This window comes from Haliaeetus leucocephalus, unplaced genomic scaffold (genome assembly GCF_000737465.1).
Source record: "Haliaeetus leucocephalus isolate CR32 unplaced genomic scaffold, Haliaeetus_leucocephalus-4.0 Scaffold239, whole genome shotgun sequence".
NCBI classification, from domain to species: domain Eukaryota; kingdom Metazoa; phylum Chordata; class Aves; order Accipitriformes; family Accipitridae; genus Haliaeetus; species Haliaeetus leucocephalus.
Window position 1 is genome coordinate 471327 of NW_010972675.1, and position 22885 is coordinate 494211.

Sequence of the window (22885 nt, forward strand, 5' to 3'; positions counted from 1 at the left end):
TGTGTTTTTGTCACTTCCCAGGATATTTTATTCCATGGAGTACATACCATTATTGGCAGGTATATGACAGACAATTCCCCCCACCCCCCCTTCCCTACACATGCTTGTCTGCTTGCTCTGCTTCTTCTTTTTGGGGATGTCCTCTGGGTCCTTTATCTGCTTTCTCCATTTGCACGTGAATTGGTGCTAATCACATACACCAGTGACTGGCATTTTTAGTTTGCTGAAATACATTTTTTACACTACAGGAGCGAGCGGCTGCTGCTGCTGGTACATTCTGATCTGCCCACCCAGTGTGGGACCCTATAGCCCGAGGTGACTTTATAATCTGAGACATTAGGAGAATGATTCTCCAGGAATGTGATGCTATCGCTGAGCCTGAGGACTTTCACAAAGATCCCCAGTAAAATATCAGTGATGCAAAGTGGTGGGAGAGAAAATCTGCAGCTAAACTCACAGTGATGACTTACAAATTCTGAATATCCACTAAACCTGTGTGCAAAAATAAGTTCTCAGTCATGACTTTTTCAAGTATGTTTTTGATAAATAAAAAATGTATGGCTTAAAAGAATTAAGTCCTGCAAAACAGTAAACAACCTTGAAAACTTTCCTTTTATCTGTCATTTCTGAAGTCCTGAAACAGGCTGTTAAAGCTTGTAGAAATATTAATGCTGAATCTTTGTAAAGTGTGTGCAATGGCTATGCATAGAGACAGAACATTGATTCAGACAACATTAATACCATCTTCCAAAAAACCAAGGTCAAAAGCCTTTAAAAAGAATTAATATTTTTTTTCTTTCATTTAAGCAGGCAAGGACATGATTTAGCTAATGCTCTGACATAGATGCCTTATCCAAACCAAAAACTCTGCTATTTCATGTTGGAACACAGCAAGAATGAATGTGTCAGTTCTTAATTATATTATTACTTGCTTCTGGGTTTTTTGCTTCTGGGTTTTTTATTTGACACAAGACATCTGGTTTTTTTTCTTATTTCTAGGATATAAACCCATGTCTAGTAGAATAGAGCACAACCTGTGTGAGGTCTCTGCTACTCCAAGATTAAGCTGGTGCCTCTGGGACAAAGGAATTACAAGGTGGTGCAGCTGGGAGGCTCAGACCACCCCTTTTCATGCAGGCACTATACAGGTGCTACACAAGAAACACCAGGGTGGTTCAGCTGGCAAAAACAACTAAACAGCCTCAAGGTTTTTACCATGGGCTGTCTGCAGGAGGGACTGAATCAAAAATCAAGTGAGGTCAATAGGGCTTTGCATTTTGCTTCAGCAAGGGTTAGAGCAGGTATTAGGGTATCTTCTTGATCTCCTATTCACAGCAGATGCCTGGTTTTGGGGCGATATGGGGGCAGTCCTGGGTTTTCTCTGCAAGGCAGGGGTGAGGAGCACTACAAGCCAAAGCACCCCCTCTCTGGCACTAGCTGTTCACAGCTCTCAGCACTCCCTGAGAGTGGAAATGAGTCTGTACACTCTGGTAGCATAAACAGTAGGTTAGGATAGGACTGTAAAATTAAAGATAATTTCTGGCTATTTGACTCAGCTATATTTGCTGCTTAGATGAAGTCAATAAAAGCCATGTAGAAATTTGAAAATTATGGCCCCAGTACTTTTTCTTTGCTTCCCTATAAGGACACCCTAGATTTTTGTAAGGATGTGTGACACCCCACATGTTTCAGGCCATTTGTACTACGCACTCCTGTCTGCTGAAATAGCAGTAACAAAAGTGATAACAAACTCTGTCTCAAGAAAGAGACAAATGCTTCAGAAATGTTAGCAGGGCAGATTGTTCCCCTCTTACAGCGTCCCACTATTCACATCTGCACTGCTTTTATATTTAAGTGGTCATACCACAGGTTATCCGTGGAGCTGAAATTAACTTCATTTTGTCCACTACCTGATACCACATTATGTGGAGTGTTATAAAAGATAAGGAATGGGAAGGCTTCTGTCCTACTGGCCTATAAATAAAATGTTTGTGTGTTAGGGCAGGATAGGTTTTTTGGCCTCGGTATGATAAAATTATACAGACTAGCCCCAGTAGATTGAGTTATCATAGATGTGCAGTGGCACAGAGGTAACTTAACCCATCAGAAGGAACAGATGAGCAATAGTCTTGCAAAAAAATATAAAGTTTGTGAAATAAGATGTCAAATATGCTTTATATCTCTATAGCCCCCACTAGCTGTAGCATATGCACACACATGTGCATACATGCACACATTCCATCCGGAGGTTCAAAGCAGGTCATTCCTTCTAACAGAATTACTAAATCCAATATCTTAAACACCTCTGTAATTTTACTTTCTCCTGACATTTTCAAAAACATTTGCTTTTTTACTTAATTGTCCCACTGATATGAGCAAGACTTGCAAATTTAAAACACTTTTTACATATTTTTCCCTGAGCTTGCACCCAAGTAAGAGTGGGGCTTTTGTTACTTTGCACGAGATTCTCACGCAGAGCAGAGTGGAGGAGGAAGGATACATCTACATTTATACATTATACTTAACATATGCTTTCTCACAACCCTGTTCTTAAGCTCCAGTCCTCTACACCAGGGTCAGCAGATGAAAACTACCTAACATATGGGCAACTACAATAACACAGCTGAAGGTATTAATGATCCTCTGTAATTACACAACATTCAAGAAGTCACAAACTCGAGCCTACTGAGCAACATGGCTGGAGCTTCTATGCAAGAGATCTCCTCAGGGCAGAAGGTAAGTTAAAGAATATTGGCTTTTTCCCAGCCAAGAACCCTTTCTAGCAAATGGAAGATTCTTGCTAATGGCAAAAGGTACAAGGAAAATCAGTCATTGTTAAATCAGCTTTTATTAAATAAAATTCAAATGCTTGCCAAACTAACTGACCTGACCAAAAGAAGGAATAAACCACATAACAGACCACCCATTGTTCAGTGTTATTGATCAGCAAAATGGATAATGTGTAGTTGTCTAATGTAGCACCTCATGTGCTCAGAGCTATGAACCCATTCACACAGGGTAATGTATGTGGTTACAGAAAAGCTTGTAAAATTAACAAATGACTCCTTCTTTCTTTTTCCTCTGTTCAATACTACCAGCACTGCCCTTTGTGCACAGTTAAGTGCTACTTGACTTGGAAAGTAAAGAAATGCCATCTTGCAGCTGCCTGTACCCAGGCAATTTGCCATTAAGCAAAGCATGCCAAAGCAAAGGTTTCAGTGTAAGGCAGCAGTAACTTGTTGCAATGTGAGTGAGAAACTTGTACAAGCACCATTGAACATCTGTATGTTCAGTGCCACCACTAGCGTAAGGGTAGTATGTACACGTGCTTCACGGTGCACAGGATGTTATGCAATATAGAGTAAAAACTTTGAATAGCCAGCTTCAGAGAATTTGTAATGGGTTTAAACCACACGGCAGTTACATAACCACAGGCCTTGAATGAATTTTTTAAAAGCATACCCTCCCCTCTAGTTACCACGATTTAATTATTAAACCTGAGTTTCATTAACATGATGATTCCCATCACTTCTACTGTGCCTCTAAACTTGCTAACAAAATTTGTTGACTATGAGAATACAGCCTGATACTGTAGCTAAGAGATGATTGCAAACATAACAGGGTAAAATATTCACTCTTACATCTTGGTAAAGTTCATAACAATTAAAAAAATGCACATTTTTAAAGAGGTGGGACTGCAGATTTTCATGACAGCTATATCAGTAACAAAAGCTACATTCAATTTATGCAACCATACCAATACTGCAACCAAAAACCTGTATCTGACTGCCCTTTTAACAGTGAAGTTTTTAATATTGACATTGGAGCACCAACATTTCCCACAGAAATTGGATTTTCTTAATATTTTTATTTATAAATACTAGAGTATCTTGTTAGGAGGACATCCTCCCTCCAAATAATAGTGTCTAAATATTTGCCTGTCTCTAAAAGAAACACAATATCTATCCGCATAAAAGATTCACTTCTACTAAATACAATATGCTCTTTAAAGGCTTTGTAATGCCAAATCCTTTCCCAAAACATTGCAGCTGTCAATAACATTATACACACCATCATTTCTCTCAGTAGTGAAATACTGAACTTATCCCACTTGGCTCTTTCTGTTGTAGACTTGTCAGCATAAGGAGGCTTTTGTTTTTAACGTGTAGTTGGATATTTTTTAGTCTGTGTAATGTTATGTACAGTATTATACCTAATAATGGCAAGGCTTTCATCTGTCAGGCTAGGGGCTTTATCGATGTTATTGTGAAACAGAAAATGCCTTCTTCCGCTGACACTTCATAAAATGCTGTATTTCTGGTGCCCAAAGTAGTTTTAAAGCCATGGAACATTTGAAAATTTAGAAATTGTGGCTTTCTTGCTTAAAGCATACATTAAAAGTTCTGTCATGCACTGACTGTAATGGACTGTTACAGTCCTTAACATAATGTTATGCCTCATGTTATGCACTAGAAATTAGATATTACATTTCCCATTCAGCTGCAAGTTTCACTGATCCTAGTGTATGTGTTCTGAATAACATTTCTATTTTTCCAGAATCTAGATTATTTCATGTCTCTAAGAGTATCAAACTGTGCTGCTGTGTCAAGTAAGAGAAGGTGATAACGGTCCTAAATACTTAACAATTAAGATTAAGTAAAAACATGACCATAAGTTTATTTTACTTGCATTCATTATTTAAAAAAAAATAATCAATTAGCCTATTAATTTTATTATTCAGCTTATAAGAAAGAAAGGTCAAACACATCAGGTACAAGTGAGGGGGGTATACACAAACTTGCCAGCTTCTAGCTGCTCTTGTAGCCAAAGCTGAGCTCCACAAAGAATGGGAAGCGCCCCACCACCGGTGAGTACCTGTGCTTGCTAACAGCCCGTGGCGCTGAGGGAAGAGGCCAGGGCAGCACACCTGGAGAACTGATAGGTTTGAGCTCTTTTTCGCTGTGAACTCCAGATGCCCTTTGGAAGTGACGGGCCCCTGCCTGAATTCACCGTCTGGTCACAAAATGTAGGTTGAAGCAGGGGAGAGGCGATCTTTCCAGCAGGGTCATGGCTTTGCAAGGAAAGCCAGCTTCACCCAGCCTTTCACAGGGGTCTTCAGTTCCTTCTGTATTGTTTACCTCCTCACCTTCATTAACCTGTTTGGTTGGTACAGAGTGTAAGTTTTCTGAGGCAGACAGTTCCCTGTCTGTATGAAGTGCCTACCATGATACAACCTCACTCATTACTTGGGTTGCTAGGCAGAGCAGCAGTAATAAGACCAGCAATCTGTTACTGGACGTGCAGTATTAACTGATACAGAAGACATCCCGCGCCATGTACACTGAGAAAGATGCAGCAGCAACAAGGTCTTTAATTCTGTTGAAGGAAGATGCGTGTGCTCTATTAAGATTCTTCTCAGATATTCTGGACTGTACACATTCATTAGCATTCAGGTCTTCTGCTCATAGGGAATAGCTGAATGAAAGACTTGTTTCTTCTTTTAATCTTTCTGCTGCTAACGTGCAGAAATTAGGGTTCTCATGTACATATTTTGTGTGGCAGAAGAGATAAGAACCAGCAGATAAAGTTCAAAACGTCAGTGCAACGAGGTTCAACCTGTCCTCCATTTGAGTAAGGGACTTACCGAGAACAGGGAGGAGTAAAGACGGCAGCTGGCTTTCCAGATAATGTTCTTAACCTTATAGGACCTTTCAAAATACACTGCAAACATGCCAAGGATTATTTCTTCCTCATGTTTACTTCATTTTTTATTGTGACAGAAAGGGGACAGTATCTGTGACTGACATGTCCTTCTATTTAGGACTATTACAAAAATGAGGAGGGTAGAAGTGTCCAGCTATGGCTGACCTCTGTATATCAGGAGTTCTTCCCATTGCAAGCCAGTCAGAATGGTGTCTCCATATCTTTCTGACTGCAGACACTGCTCCACTTCCTGTGACAATAATCTCCTGGAACAGGGCAGGAAAAAACAAACCCCAAAGAGGTGTTGCAGTCCTATCACTTATCTTTCTCCCTTGGGTAGACTTGTTCTCTCCAGAGAGCATGGAGATTGCAGCTGTATTCCTGAGAATAGTTGTGCTAGAAAGCAGAAGGCTTCTTGCCCCCATTAACTTCGTTGGTTATTACCCAGCCGGTCTGGCCCTCAGGGTACAGAATCTCACAAATACAATCTCATGAGTGAGGAGCTCAGTTTTGTTCTGATACTGCACTGAAAAATATTCCAAAGCAACATTGCAGAAGGCGCATGTGTTTTAAGGCAGACTTAGTGGCAGTAGTGACCTATCTAACAGTCAAACCAAAATCAATGTCAGCATTGCCTTAGTCAGAACCAGAGAAGGGTGGAACAACTTTTTTTTTTTTTTAATTAAATGATTGACTTGTCCTTTTGAAGTTATGGGAGATAGCTGTTTTTGTAAAGATTGTATCAACGTTTGTGGCTATATTTGAGACAAGGATCACTACTTGAAAAGGTAAATTTTCACTTTGCATAGCAACTGTATTTTAAATCAACTGACCGTGTGCTTATCAAGGGTAAGTGCACTGGCATATTTCCACGTCATAATAGCACCTATTATGCCAGTGACTGAAAGACTAGAAGTGCATGAGGGAAGTTTACAACATGAAATTGCTCATACCTTAATAATTGTCTAGGGAGTTACACTGAAAAATAGATGTTGCTGCATAAAATTTGAGTTCCTCTCTTGAAATCATCTACATGCCCCCTGTGTACCTTTTGCATATACTACCAAGTTATACAGACTTTAAAAAAAGAATCATAATTGTAGCCAAGACTGAAAAAAAAATGTCACAACCTCTTCCTTTTAGTGACTTCTGGATCATTTTTTTCCAGTCAAGCTGACATGTAAATTTTAAATAGCAGTTTGTTCAAAATCATCAAGATATGAAATAGTTGTCTTGCAAGGAACAAAAATAGCTTAGCAGATACTCTCAATAGAGAAACAAGAGCTTCTGTTATAAAAATCTGTCTTTTATATTATTTGGATGTTGACCTCTCTTGTGTGATCTCATGCCTCTTAGGTTCTCAGAAGCTTATCATGCTGAACCACTACTGGAAACTGGTAACAGCTTTTACACCTTCAACCTGATATTTGATTTACATGGCAATTGACTCTGTCTTTGTATCTTCTGTGTGATTAATTAAATTTTAGCATTTCAGCACTAGTGAGGTTAAACTGGGAAAACCATGTAAAGTTTTGAGCTCCCTAGTACAAGAGAGATGGACAAACTGCAGACAACGGTCTTAGGCTGCAGCAAGAGAAATTCCGGTTGAATATAAAGGAAAAAAATCCCTATGAGTGTTGTGAAGAACTGCAATAGGTTGTTCAAAGAGGCTGTGGAACCTTCACTCTTGGAGATTTTTCAACTCATGACTGAGCATGGCCCTGAACAACATAGTCTAACTTCAGATTTAGTCCTGCTTTGAGTATGAGGTTCACTCAGATCTGTGACTCTAATAGCTACATGGGTGAAACACTCCTTACACTGTCAGCTTCCCACAGATGCTTCATGAGACTTTCAGTGTCTTTCAAATCTTGTTTAAAATGATGAGTCATTAAGACAATGTATGGAGGAGTATCATTCTTTACTCCAGCCTAGCCCAAAAAGCATTCAAAACAGGGCCTACACAGCTCCAAGCTCTCTTCCATCAGATAGCAACTAAATTGCTCATGCCATATCTCTGTCAAACAAAGTTACTTGAAGCATAATGCTATGTCAAGTAGAAAACTGATCCAGCCCCAGAACAAGAAAAGAAGCCAAAACAGTGCTGGCTTTCTAAGTACTAGCTGTGCAAAATATGACTCATGTAGTGAATGCTTTTGCCGTCAGTTTACATAACACAATTTTTACAACTTTTCTATGGCTCAGGAAACCGCTCATCCTACCTTAAGCACACACACTTACATATACGCATGTATGCATACGTACATTTATACATACATATATGTGTATACATATACATACATACATATATCTGTTCACACATGAAATACAGACATAAAGAGACATAGCGCGAGAGTAGATTGCTGTGGTGGTGAGCTTTGCAGAATGTCTGGAAATGGCAAGCTGAATTCTGTCTTCTTTTACAGCAATATCATTCCCTTTATCCACAATCCTGGAAAATCACCCTTTCTGAAATTCTGTAGTCTGATGAGTACAGGTCATAGACTTCTGGCAGTAAAAATGAACCTTAGCAGGAATTGTCTAATCTGTTCTCATAACACAAGTCAAATGTGGGCATCAGTCTTGCATATCATAATTTCTATTGGTGGTAGAATACGTAGACCTCTAGCCTGAGTGTAAATATTGCATATGAATAAGGTCCTGCATGTGAGTAAGTTTAATTACATTACTCTCCCTATGAAAAAATGTGCAATTTGGCCCTATGGTGAATTTGTTTCAGCTTCCTATCACTGACTATACTTCAGGCATTTTTGCATTGTGAACAGTATGAGTCCTAAGCCTCATTAGTTTCATTATTAGCCCTGCTGGTTTTATGCACTTAAAACCCCTGGGTGCCAAAAGACAGTTTTCGAGGAGTCTGTGCAACTTTCCCCCATTGTATAGCTAGAAGTCTGTCTGATCCCCCAAGGAAGCCTGATGTCTTTCTTTTGTGATCTGTGTAGCATGGTAGCCATTCAAGACTACTAAAAATGAAAATTCTCTTTTTAGAAATCCATTGGTCTCTTCTTAGTTAACTGGCTATATGTTTTCATTTTTTCTTTTCGTGGGGGAAATCCTGGTATCCTTCTCTTTTCCTGGGAATAGAGAATGGGATCTGCAGGAAGAACATTCCTACCAAGGTTTCCCAGGTAATGTCTGATTTGTTACACTTTTCCCTAGACTTACATTTTGAACCACTGGATTTTTTATTTTTACTTCCATTTCTTAATTTTGCTTACAGCACATTTGCTGTATGTTCACAACCTCTTGCCTACATTTCAGAAAAAAATTACCAGTTACAACTCTTGTTTTCTAGTGGCAGTCTACAATGAAGTGTAGCATAACAGTCACAGTATATACTGCAGTCAGATCTCCAATGCATATTTAGATTATGTTGCTTTCAAGATAATGCTCTGAAACATGACTGTGCTGTCATAACAGTTGCTCCTGTTGGAATGGCACCAGGTCCAAGGAACAAAATTCACTCCTCTAGCTCCAGGCATGCAGAAGTGTCACATAGGATCCTGAGCCGTCTTGGTCCACCCTGTACAAATGGACAGCCTGCAACCCACTGCTGAGAAAACCTTTCTCCTGCTTCTAGCACTTTGCATATCAGAGAGCAGAGCCTGGATCCAGTTCAGTAGAGGAACTAGTACTACAGTCAGCCAGTATTCAATGGGGGAGAAAACCCCCTGTCTTTTAGCTCAGTCCAAGAATGGCTGACACTCAGTGTTCTGTGTAAAATGGGTTTCTATTCTGATTTATCCACAGCCACTGGGTTTTTTCCCTGCTTGGTAGGATACACCAGTGTGTAGGATAGGAATGCTTTCTTTTCCCTTAATACAGTGGTATCTGAATCTGAAAGTGTAGCTGTTTCCGCAGACCCCATGAATCTCCTTGGTTTTCTGCAGAAGGCTAAGGAGAGATGAAATGGAGCAGAAAGGGGCAGACTGTGAACCTTTAAGGGAACAGTAAATGTGGTCTCTGCAAAGTTTGGCAGAAACTTCAGTGGGGTTTGCACAAAACTGATAGTGTTCCCACAGCAAGAACTCATCCATTAGGTATGGCAGATGCCTTCAGCACAGGACAGCTGCAGTGGAGGAAATTAAAGACGGAACTTCCTTTCATCTGTATCCAAGAATCTGTGATTATTGCCTGCCTGTGCACTGGAAAAAAATGGAAGATACTAAACGCTTGGATGTTAGTGAAGTTCTACAGTACTCTAGCATCAGAAAAAAAGAAGAAGATCTTCAACTGAAGTAACATGCACCATTTTCCATAACCAACAATGAAACAGATTGTGAATTTCCAGCTGATTACAAAGTGTGTGCCATAAACTAATTACCTAGCATAGATAGCAGGTGCTGTTTCATTTTTCCCCAAGCCAGAGTTTGAGATGAGAAAGAGCCCAAAAGGAGCTGCAGGTCGCTATACTTGCCCCAGCATGGGATGAGGAAGTTACCTGGGAGTTTGGATGAACTTCCAGCTGTACGACTTCAAGTGCAGATCGTATTTGTTCAAGCTAAAATTACTCAGTTTTAGATATTGTGTATCAGTAAAGATGGCACTGCAGTGAACTTTCAAGACTGGTAGATGAACTGATTTGCAGGATGGGAATGGGATCTTAAAGGATGAGAAATGTTTAGGTACAGAATTAAACTATGTTTTCGTGCTACGAAGCTCTTAGGAAATAGTCTTCAGTGAAGCAGTTTGCATTGAGTTCACTGGCAAAACACATATCTGGCTGCTGGCAGGATGCTATGTCAACTAGATCTTCTTTTCTGGATTTTGCTACTGTACCCAGTACACCAAATAGTACAGTTCAGAATGTCACAGGAAAGAAACATAAAAGGCTTTTCTTCCTTGCTTACTAAATTCCAGTTATGAAATTAAGCTGAAATTTATTTACAGGGATTCCACCAAATCAAGACAAATCATCACTGAATAGAGTCATAGATTGTTAAACAGAACAAAAAATATAGGCTGGAACAACAATCAAACAAACCACTTTCCCAGGAATTATTCTTTGTTGTGATTATACTAGCATGAGAAATTTTGTGCTACAGTGCTGACCAGCAAAGAAAAGTTTCCAAAATGCTGTAATACCAAAACCTGGTATTGTCAGGTTGCTAAAGATGCCTATGAAATATTCTTTTATAGCCATGAAACTGTTAATCACTCGGTGATGAAATACTTGAAACATTAGATCCAGCTGAATTTAAGATGTTTCTTAGCCTCTTTTCAGACCTCAGCGTTTCTATGGTTAAGTGAGCTATGCACATTAATTGCAATCTAATTTTAATATAGCCCAACCCATTTAAACACTGGCATTGCATTTATTCAGTCAGCAAGTCCTGACTCCTTGCAAACAGAGTATATCACAAGCAGGACTTCAATACAAGAGTTAACTCTCCATCTGCACAGCCATAAGTAGAAAGTCTAGAAATCCCTTGGCAGAGACCACTAACCTGTTCTACAGGTACTTGTGTGTTTCTCTTCCTGTGCTGTCTGTAACTCTTGCCCCTCCACAGTTAGGTCAGCAAGAACATCTCAGCGATACAGAATTAACCCCAAACATCCACCAGGACTGACGAAAATCAGCTTTGTCTTTAATACTTTTTGAATGGAGACTTTATCTTGTAGTGCTGTGTTGTTATCTGCTGATATTTTTAGTCTGATATCCTAGAGAACATCCATAATAACGACTACAGGGCTAGAATTTTTTTTTTTCATTAGAAATATGTAGGGTTCATGCAACTGGGATTGTTATCGCTATAAAACTTTGAGGCAACTCCCAGTGACTTGGATGAGCCTTCCAACACGTACCCAGAGGAAATGAAGCCTTTGTGTTGGGTGGTTCTTGTACTCAGAGCCTTCACTTTAATCTTCAAAGGCCTTCATTAACTCAATCTCAATTTCATAAAGAGCACCTCTCCCCACTCTCTGTGAGGTTTATTTGTAACAGTTCTACTCCTTAGAAGTGCCAAACCCAGTGACCTTAAGCGTGTAACATGTGAAAGCAGAAAACAAAATTTTCTCAGCTACTTCCTCACATCTTTTCAGCAGAAGGAAATAGCAATAGCCACAAACCAGTCTACTTTGAGACTAAAATGTCAACTGTATTTTTGCAATTGGTTGCATACACACCCACAAGAATAAAAACAGTGATAAATACATACAGGAAACATTTGGGGGGAGGTGGGGAATAGAAAGTGTCAGCAGAGAAGGGGAAGAGTGGAAGAGGGCCACAACCGCTGCGAAAGATAAGCATCAGTCTCACACGTTCTTCTGAGTGCTCCCATGGTCAATATGAAAACCCAGCAATGAGGAAAGATTGCAAAAAATGGAAGATCTTTGGAAAAAAAAGCACAGTGAGTAGATGGGGAAAAGGTCACAAACATCTTGTAAGATAGGACTCGGACCCTAACCCAAAACCTGAACCCCACAGCCTCTTACAGTTGCGATATTTATTCAGAGTTGCTTGCTTAGTGGATAAAGACTATAGCATAAGAATGCAGGAAAAAATGACAGCTTTTTTTGAGGTTATATAAAAAATGGCTATTTTAGAGAACATTTTTTCTCATGGGAGTTGAAAGGTCATTTCTTCTGCCTCTAAGCTTTTTCTGCCTTTTTAAGTAGCTAAAAATAGAGCCTAGTGATCCATAGTTGATAGCCATAAATGTAAAATTCAGACACTGAGTGCACAAACTGAGAAACCAGATAGGTGTTTGCACGTGCAGTTTTCATGTCATAAATATTTGTGTGTCTCTTCTCATCCAGTGTATGTACATACTGTAAAATGCAAGACCCTTCAATTTTTACAACATGAAATGAAAAAAAGGGCAAAGTCTATGTTTAGGAAATACTGAGGAGAAGAATGCAATGAGAGATGCTGGATACCTACACTTCATTTGCATTATGCATCAGTTGCTATCACAACATCTCTGCCGAAAAAGTACTATATGAACAGCTAATAAAATAAACCCCAATTACTTGTATGGTATAAGATTTTTACAGCTTTTCTAAAGGCAGGGTAGCACAGATGATGCGGAAAATTCTTCTATTGTCTTTTTTTTCTATCTTCTTACAGCTGTAATGTCTTTCACCTGTGTCTGCCTATACACCAATCACTTTTGTCTGGTAGGTGTGTTGGTACATCTCTTGTGTCACCAGATAAAATGCTAATGCCACTGTATTATCTACTTGAAATGTGAAACCAAGGGAAGACTGGTGAAAAAGATCCTACTTCTAGGAAAAAAAACCCCAAAAATGTATTCTCTAAAGTGAGGTCTAATATGAAGAAAAATAACAGCAAACTCACACATAAGTTAGTTTACAATAGAGAAAAGACTCGTGTTCCCTTCCCACAGTGCTGCAAGTATCCCATGACAATGTGGATTGGTAAAGACACTTACAGATGTCCAAGACATATTCACCTGCTGCGTTTGCTTCTTGAATGAAATCTTTACCCCTCTGTCACCAGCTATTTCTGCGCTCTACAGGCTCCACTTTAAAGTACAGAAGGTGAGTAAAGTTTCTTTTCCTGAAGGAATCAACAGTTAGCAAAGTACAGCCTTGTCTGATAGGGACGAGCTACAGAAGCAGAGGCCACAGGAGGGACTGCTTCCCACAGTGGGGATGTTGGCAAAGCCCACACTGCACTAGGCAAGGGTGGAGGGTCCCTCCTTTCCCCTGCTCTGCAGGTGATGCTGTTCTTGCTTCTCAAACAGGTTTTCCAAGAGGTGTTGTACCTTCACCAACGTCCAGCTCTTCAACTGAGACCATCTGAATGTGTGTTTTGGGTTTTTTTTTACCAAAATCTGAGTGTAGACTCACTATTGCCTGCTTTGTATTTTCATCAATTCTTGCACATTTTTGAGCAGCTTTTCTGAAAGCTGCATTTCTGAACGCTTGCTTTGCTTGCTATATCATATGCTAGGCCTTGTGCTCAAGCTAGGCTAAGCTGATTTTTTCCTTTGATCAAGCACCTGATAATGTCCAGTCAGTGAATGAGACAGCAGCTTTGCAGTGAGCATGCCTTAGCCCTCAAACCAAGAGAAAGTGACAATTTAATTTCATTTCTAAACACAGAACAAGGAAAAGTGACTTACACAGGATCTGAGATGGTTTTGTGCTAAATTTGATGTTTCCATTGGAAAAATGAACAAGTAAGGCTTTGAACAAAGGTTAGACCGTTGTATGATAATATACCCAGAAAGTTTGTCAGGCAATAGCTGCATAATGCTATGCTTCAGACAATCAATACCTATACTTTATACAGTTCTAGAAGTATCCTCTTCTACAGTGATAACATAATTTTGTCTGGAAAATAAACCTGATACCTAGCATTAAACTTTAATGGACAAGCAAATCTAGATTTCCCCCCCTGCTTTGTCCTTTGCTGTTTTTCAAGTAGTTAAAAGGCATCATAGCTTAAAAACCATCCATTTATTTTTATCTGACAGAGAAGGTAAATTATTTCATCTGAGAGCTAAATCTGAAAACTGAAGACTGTAGAGAGTTTATTTAGGATAGAACAAAACAGAAGGGGTACAGATAAAACAGCTTGGGTGAAACCTTAGTCCCAACGAATCCTGTGGCACAATCCCCACTGATTTCATACAGCCAAGACCTTACCCAGCAGTCACATAACAAAGCCAGCTGACACTGCACAACTTTTAGAGGAGAACAAAAGATTAAAAACTCAATATTCAGGATACAGTCAAGTTTACAGAGGAAGGATTCACCTGAACTCTGAGCTGACATCCAACACCTGGTTTATTCACCAGAGGAAAATGATAGATGTAACAGAATTTGAGAGTGGTGTGAAGAACAGACAAAATGTAGCCTCCTTTTAAATCAAAATGCCAGTCTTTCTCTTTAATTTGATGCATTAAAAACCTCTCTATAATCTTCATGGCTGTAAGAGTTCAAGAATGACCTTCTAGTCTGGTCAGTTGTAAAGTAATCTTCTAAAATACTTACCATGCCATAAGGGTAGCAACAATGGGAATGAGAGGGAACTGAGGGGAAAGAAGAGGGCAAAAACCGTCCAGGCAAAAAGCAGCAGGGAAGACCAGAGTTCATTTTGGACAATCTTAATCTTTATGTGTTTGCTTCCATAATGCTACCATTCTTAATATCCCAGAAATAATAGAAAAAAATACCTGTCCTATATGGCTTCCAAAATGCTACAACAGATTCAGGATGAAATAGTGTATCTTTTTGTACAGAGTGCCCTGGAGACATACTATGTAGCTTAGAGGGAAGGATGCAAATCCTTCAGAGCAGCAAATGCCTTACTGTTCCAGCTGATATGAATGACAAAGGTCTATTGACTTCAGTATTGTCGTCTGTGATCTTGTATAAGTATTTCGTTGTCTTCTGGAGGGGATCTGATGGCATCTGGAATAGCAGCACCTCACTTTCTGCTCTACAGAACTTTGCCTTTTTTGAGCATCCTGGCAATGAAATGGAGAAGGCTGTCTGGACAGTATAGGTAAAGGTTATGCAGAAAATTATTTTCTCAAATTAAAAATGATGTCTGGTGTGAGCCTCCGTAACATGTCCCAATAAAAATAAGTTTTGTGCAAAAATGATGACATGGTTAGGGTATTTTTTTATTTATACCCTTAATTTCATGACAAAATTATTAGTACTTGCACAATTCCAGGGAGAATATTGAGATCTGAAATAAAACATTTCAAGAATTATTCTATGGGAGAAGTTAATAAGTTTTTTTTATAAATATATTGCAAAAAGAAGGGAAAGTTGGTTTATTTAGAAGTGTATAGAGTAAAAATAATACCAAAGTTTCAAAATTATTTTCAGTTCCCTGTAAGTGTAACATTACATGCCGGCGAGGGCATGTTCATTAAGGCCTGATCCTCATGGAACTTAATAACACACCTATTAACTATAAGCACATAACCAATTTCACTGCAATCTCAGTTAAAATTAAACCTGTGCCTTCCTGCTTGGCTGAACTAGGACCTAAGGCTAACTGGATCTTCAGTACAGTTTTTGCAATATCCTTAGAGGAGCCGTCAGAGTCAGCACCCAGTGAGGAGCGAGGGAGGGCGGCAGCTTGGCTTACAGCCCTGTCCGGCATGCCTGAAAGTCAGACAAGGTTTTGGGGAGGGAGGAAGAGGCCAACTGGCTTCCAGCACAAAGGGAAAAAGGAAAACAATGTCCATGGCACTTATCTGAGAGCGAGGGTCGGCGGGCAGTGGGAATTAGATGGATTTGTACCTAGTGTAGGAGCAAGAAAGAGCACAGAGGATTCTTCAGAGTATTGGAATTAACTTTCAGGTCTAATGTTCATGAAGCTTTCAAATCACACTGAGGAGCTCGGTGTGTTCAAGTAACAGTTGGCAAAAGAAAATATAAAATTTTGCTGTAAGAAATAATATTTTCCTTATATTTTCTGTAAAATTGTCAGCATTATTTTAAAGTACCTTTTAAATGCCTGTAAACACCAGTGAAAAGCTGTTTTACCTGGGGAGTTAAATGTCAGCGTTATGCTACAAAGACAGCTCCTATCCTTCAGCATTTAACAAAGGTAAATAATTTTGTACATATTAGCAACACCATTGCTAAATATTTATTTCTGTATGTAAAGATAATCACATGTATGAATGCTTGTGGTGTTGGGCACTTAAAAAAAGTCCTAACCATAAAAAGAGGGGTGTGGGGGTCAGATCTAATTCTACAAGGGTGGTGATCATTTCATAGCATGTGTCAAAGACTGACTTTTGATAGCTTTAAACAGAAGCAATTTCCGGGAGTCAATCCTTTTGTTCCTTTGTATTTTTCTTAAAAGAAATGGTCTGTACTTTGCTTTCAACACTCTAATTATCATTAGCCTCAGAAATCACTTTACAGTTAATGAAAGTCTGAATTCTTCATGTTCACTAAGCAAAACCTTAATATAAACAAACACTGCAAACTCATTCCAAGGTAATCAATAGTGCTAGCCTAATTTATATGTGTTTAATATCTGACATACAACTGTAACAGGCAAGTTTCTGTTCTCACTGTTGTCTTCCTGTTACTGAAACTTATACGCTGGAAACTCAACAGTCAGCATTGGTCTAAAGTAAATTAAAAGCAATGTGCAGTAACTATTTCACCAAAGCCCTGCGTCTGAAGCAGCCAAAAGCAATAGTCATGGTCTTTCTTTAGATTTTGCACAGATAGAAAGCTCACTAGGTTCCTCAGTCCATTTACATTTCTGAAGCTCAAAAAGTTAAACCAGAAGGGGAGAAGTATCTTCCTGCCAGAACACAGATCAGAGAGGTTGCCTGCAGCAGCAAAATATTCAGTAGGTGTTTTCATGAGCAGTCATGAAGAGGGAGGGACAAATAACCTACAGTTTCCCCAGAGTAACTGAATAATCCTCCAGGGAAGCAATGCCTCTGTAATCCTGCAGTGCATGAGTCAGCATTACAGTGCGTGGGAGAATTGTTCTCTTTTTTATAGCTCACAATATAAATTGGTCAATTTGCAAAAAAAAGTTTGTAGATTTACAAGTGCAAACTTCTGTAGAATTTTTTTAAGCGTTACTGTAAATATGAACATGGTGTTATAACTTCTGCTGTGCATTGGAAATGGGAAAAGGAAATATAATTTACTACATCTGCTCTATACTGAAAGGCCAGAAAAGATGTTTTGAGAAGACTTTAATTCTGTCTACTTAGTTTCCAGAGCTTTCCTCAAATGTATGGTATAATCACCACCCCTGAGAGCACTCCCAGGTTAAAGAGAAAAGCAACATGGATGTAATAGACCCTCCAACTCCTTGTCTTTTCTCTGGTGATCCGAGTGTGCACAGTGGTGGATTACTCTGCCTAAGCGACCCAATAGTGTGGTTTACCCACAGCAAGTACTGTCCTAAATTTGCACATGAAGAAAACAGAACATAAAATAGCTACCTGAATTATCTTCCATATAACAGCTAATCTGTGGCAGATCTGGACATTAACTTCAACCTTTTGAATCCTAATCCTGTGTTTATCAACCAAGGCAGTTTCCACCCAACCTGTTTTTTGGTGCATAGTATCTGCTAATTGTTCCCTATATCAAAGGAGCTATGGGAAATGCTCTAGGAATTGTGACAGAGCAGTATATTTACTTCTTACTATGTGCTGTGTCTGATTATTTTTATTGATGACTAGTTACAATTCCAGTAGGATATGTATCTCAACCTCATGTTTACATCCTCACCCATATTGCTGCATTAAGGCATTCTAGCCATCACTAAATTATGCATGCAGTCAGTAGCTGTTCTGATTAGCTATACAGAGATATGTGTTGAATTACAATGGAAAGCTGCCTCTGTATACATAGTAAGGGATTACTTTTATTAGTGTTACTTACACTTGAAAAGAAAGGGCTTTCAGAAGAATATCTTGGGTTTTTTCTGGAAAATGGTGTTGAATGAAATCAGAATTAGTCTTGTGAACAGCCACAAGGAATCAGCCAGAAAGCTATTCCACTTCCTGTCTATCACTTCACTTCTGGTTTATCATTTCTAGGACTCCATCATGCAAGCCATTTGAGAGTTACAGACAGAGTATCCTCACACTGCACAGATTAGCTTGCACTCTTTTAACGTTTCTTTTAGAATTTATTTTAATTTAATTCGCAAAACTTTCTTCTCTATAAGAGGAGGCTTTGGGATTTTGAAGAAATGTCTATCCATGTATACATGTCTGATCAAGGATTCTATGAAACGATAGCTGGCAAAACTCAAGGATTCATTAGTGTTAGAGCCTAACAAAATTTTTTCAAATGTTTTTCTTTCTAGCCCTATACAACCCTTTCCTGCATTCTGTGCTGTGTTTGTCTCTATCATGATTTGGAATATGCCACAGGAATACAGCGTACACAGGCCAAGTGTTAAATGAAAACCATACATTACAGCAGCGTTGCTGAGAATGACAGCTTGCAAAGAAACTGATTCTGATAACATTGTTTAGATAACAGCAATGACAGTGGATTTCCTAGATGGTTAAAATTCTTGACTAAAAAATATTTTGGAAAATTGGGCTTTGGTGAAAAAGAAAAATTTCCTGTGGAAATAATGTTCTTAACAGCAGTAGTAAGGTTTCTAAAGGAAATTCTAAAGCTTTGATCTTTAAACCTTTCCCCTACCATTCTCCTTTGTCACCTTTGGTTTTCAAAGAATCAGTGAAATCCTAAAATGATGTATTGAAAATGCGCAAAAGGGAGATTTCTTACTGAAAAGTGAATGTAGTGTATATTACTTTGTTTCAGATTTTCCCCATGAGCTGAGCAGAACCAAAGAAATGCAGCCTATCAGAAATATCCCACAGGCACAAACTGGGAATTTTGATAAGGTGTAGTCCCTCTTTGGCTTACAAAGTGGTCTGAGTGAGGCTAGTTATGAGTCAAATACTCAGCATATCAGCTGCTGAGAGAGTTCAGATCACTAAGTACTGATCTCAGGAGTTTCAGTGAGATATTGTTGTTTACTAGAATTGCTTAAAGCTCAGTGTTCTGTTTGTTGAATATTATGTATAATGATACTCAAGATTTGTAACATTTTCACTTGCGTGGGTGAGCCTTTACTTTTCTTCAGCAATTGAGTAATTAGGGAGTTACATAAAGGTAAAATATTATTGCAGTATAAATAATAACATATAATGTGCTTCCATAAATCATTTTGTCTATCAGATATTACAAGTGGCTGCTATCATGTAATGTAGATCTTTGACAACATAGCTCAGTATATTTTCCCTGGGTTCACTTCTTGTTCCAGAACTGTGAACCCTTCCTGTTCTGAGCCCGAGACCCAATGATCCTTCTCATATTTTGGGATCACATCTGCCATCCATTCTTGTATTTCTACCTCCCTGCTTGCCCACGAATCATAAGCATTTTCATCTGGATATAGATATAAATGGTCATCTGGATATAGACATAAAAGTCTATCTGTCACGACTGTTGCATTCAAACTTGTGGAGCAGATTCAATATTTGTTTCCCCTCCTTCTGTTTGGACCTTAACCATCACTGACACTTCACCAATCTTCAGACTCACTTTGTGAGTATTTCGCAAGCCTCCTCTGTCATGCTTCGAAATAGAAGTAAACTGCCAGATAATTGGAAAAGTTCGTGTTTATTTTGGATTAAAGAATAAAAATATCGAAGTAGTTTGCCAAAGAAATAAATTGAACCAAGAGTTATTCTCATATTTTATTAGCACAGTCTTTATAGTCCACACTCATGTGGCTATTTAATTTGTGATTACAAAACATGTGATTATTTAAGCATTTGGATATATTGAGAACCTAAAGCAGGTTCTGACTCTTTTATTCAGCATCAGTATAACATCATAAATAACCTGGATACAAATTATCATACTTTACCTAAGTTATCATTAGTCAGAGCGATGGCCTCCCAATGTCAATAGTGAAATGATAAAGATTAAACTTATTGCTTCATATCTATCAAGAAAGTGAAATCTAAAGGCCTTTTTATTTTATTACAGCATTGGGTGTTTCATGGTAAGGAGCTATGGTTTCAGATTCTGGTTTAAAACAAGTAAAAGGCTGAAATTAATGAATTTGCTTTACTCTAGTCTGGCCGTTGTAAACATTGCTATCATTTTATCTTTCATCCAACTCTTAACAAGGGAGATATTACTTCATTTCCCATACTTGCATCTTACAGTGATGCTCCTTTTGCTTGTACAACACCCCAGAACAGAGCATAGCAATGTTAATTGAACCTGTGGGTTTCTGTTAGCATGTATTGTGCGGCAGAAAAAAAATGTTGCAAAATTACAGAGAGCCTAGATTTAAGGTTGCAAAGTTTACACACAGAAGGAGGTCTACCCAGCAGATGAGCAGTGTTGCCCCAGCCCACCTGACCTTTTCCCATGTCTCGCCTGTACCTCCCAGGACTACGGCAGGGCCCCGTTACTCGCGTTGAAGCAGGCATCTCAAAGAGATACATCTCCTCCACGCACTCCCATTTACTTCTTTTTAGGACACCAGGAGATATCCAACGTTTGGTCATTAGTGGAAAGCCAAGCTGCCCTCCACCTGTTTCCTGAACGGACCAGGACGACCGGTCCACCAGCCATGGGTGATGCAGGAGAAAGAGCGGGGAAAGCTGGGTGTCCAAGCACACAACCTGCTGGGTCTGCCCGCTGAAGCTGGTCCGGGTCCCAGCGCTTTGGTCCTCCCCGCTTACCAGCCCCGTGCCGAGCCACTTCACTGCCCGGCAGCTGGCCAGAGGCAGGTGGATTTGCACAGGCTTCGTAGGGTAAGGGGGCTGAGGGGAGGCAGGAGGGGAGCATGTGGGGTGGTGGGCCGAGGGCAGAAGGGGCTGGAACAGCCAGCTAAGAGCGGTGCAGGCTAGTGGAGGAACAACAGGCAAAGAACCAAATCCTCACAAACAGAGGCTTGCATGGTTAATAAACCTTTCACTTTTTCCTTTAAATTATCTTTTTATTTGCACCCCGAATCATGTTTATCAGAAGCTTTTTTTTTTTAATAATTATTTTCAGCCTGAGAAATTCAAGACAGTGAGTCAGATACTGTTCAGCTTCATGTATTATGCTGAGCTGCCACAGAAGACAGCCCATTTTTCGAACAAAAGCAACATATTTTTCTGGTCTTCCTAAGCTTTATTTTCAGTTCTGTTGTTTCCTTGCTGTGAAAAGTTATTGTTATAAAAAGACTATATTGCAGTGGGGAATGCAACAGTGTTATATCAAGGAGATTTTATTAAATCATAGTGATGTGTACAGATACACAAAATTCTGCTGAAGATAAATCCCATTCTTAAATCTACGGTACATTATTAGACTTGCAGCACACAGGAGCTAGGGAAAATCTACCGAACCATGTTAAAGTTTCTTACAGAATATCTGATAGTTGATTTTTAACTGAATAATGGGTTAGATTTTAAAATACATCACATTCATTGCTTAGCTATAAGATGGCCTCATGAACCCTAGAGCATGGCTGTTAATAATATTGGGGTATATAACTATATAAACAGTAACACTAGGATTTCTGTGTACTGTACTTTTAACTGCCTAAGGCTCCTCCTATTTGTAGATAGCTGTTATTTATTGAGTTGAGAGCAAAATGGCTAAGGAGGCATGAAAGCACACTCAAACACACAGAACATGTGTTTTTCAATAAGTTCTTCATTATTTTGTTCTCTCTCTCTTTCTGTTTGCCTCCAGCCAGAAAATACAGGTGATTCAGGCAATTTTCAGATTATACTCTTTCATTCTTCATCTTGATTGCATAGCTTTTCTAATTACCATAGAGACATTTCTAACTTTTTGTTTTAACTTTTACCAAAAAAAAAATCTTTTACATAAGAATTGAATGCTATTTTATCATTCTAATTCTTGGATTTATTTTATTTCTTCTGCTGTGCTTTCACAATCCTACTCGGCAATTGAGAAAAATAGAAGACTAAAGAACACACATAACAATTTCCATAAAATATTGAAATTCATGTGTTGAAGCTATAGGTTCACTCCAATTGAATATTTATATATATAAAATATATAATATATATTATATTTATATATTTTTATATAATATTTATATATTATATATAATATATATTATATATATATAATAAAGAAAGTTGAAGTAGAATAAATATTATTTATGCTTTAACAAGGATATGAACTTCATTCTCTTTATCTTTAGTCGTGTGACCTAAGACACAGTTCTTTATGAGAATTTCAGCATCAGTACAGTTGTTCCAAGATTACTAGCTATCATAGAGCAACTTTTGGCATTGTTTTTTTCTCTTTGTGGTCATTAGTTCTTAGCCATTAAATATTCTTCCATATATTGAAAATATTACTAGGGTCAGAACACTTCTTAATTACAAAGCTAAATAGTGCAGGATTCTCAGGCACTACTGTATTGCTATTTTAAATGTATTTTAATTGTAACAATTTTGAACATAGTCCTCTTGTTAGTTACACTGTGTTTTTCTTGCATTCGTTTGGAAATCACAGTGTATATATGCTCGCATCGCTGCAGATTCTGGAAACAGAAGTGGGTTCTTCCTGAAACCTCTGAGTTACTGAAGGTCTAAAATAGTTTTCTTTTTCTTTAAGAAGTTTTCATTTGAGAAGGTGACTAATGACGTCCTGTGGGACTATATATTGGAACGAT

At 38.7% G+C, this 22885-nt stretch overlaps 1 long non-coding RNA gene across 5 annotated transcripts in view; it reads left to right on the forward strand.

The window, feature by feature from the left end:
* Positions 1 to 2214: 2214 nt before the first annotated feature.
* Positions 2215 to 22885, forward strand: part of LOC104832156 — a 56208-nt gene continuing 35537 nt past the window's right edge. For 3 of the 5 annotated variants that reach the window (XR_774390.1, XR_774388.1, XR_774389.1), the window contains exons 1-3: positions 2215 to 2736; positions 8809 to 8852; positions 13074 to 13227. This is a non-coding gene — a long non-coding RNA (uncharacterized LOC104832156). Of the gene's footprint in view, positions 2737 to 4615; positions 4868 to 8808; positions 8853 to 13073; positions 13228 to 13433; positions 15261 to 22885 lie in introns of those variants that run through there. The other 2 variants (XR_774386.1, XR_774387.1) reach the window with 2 other exon arrangements.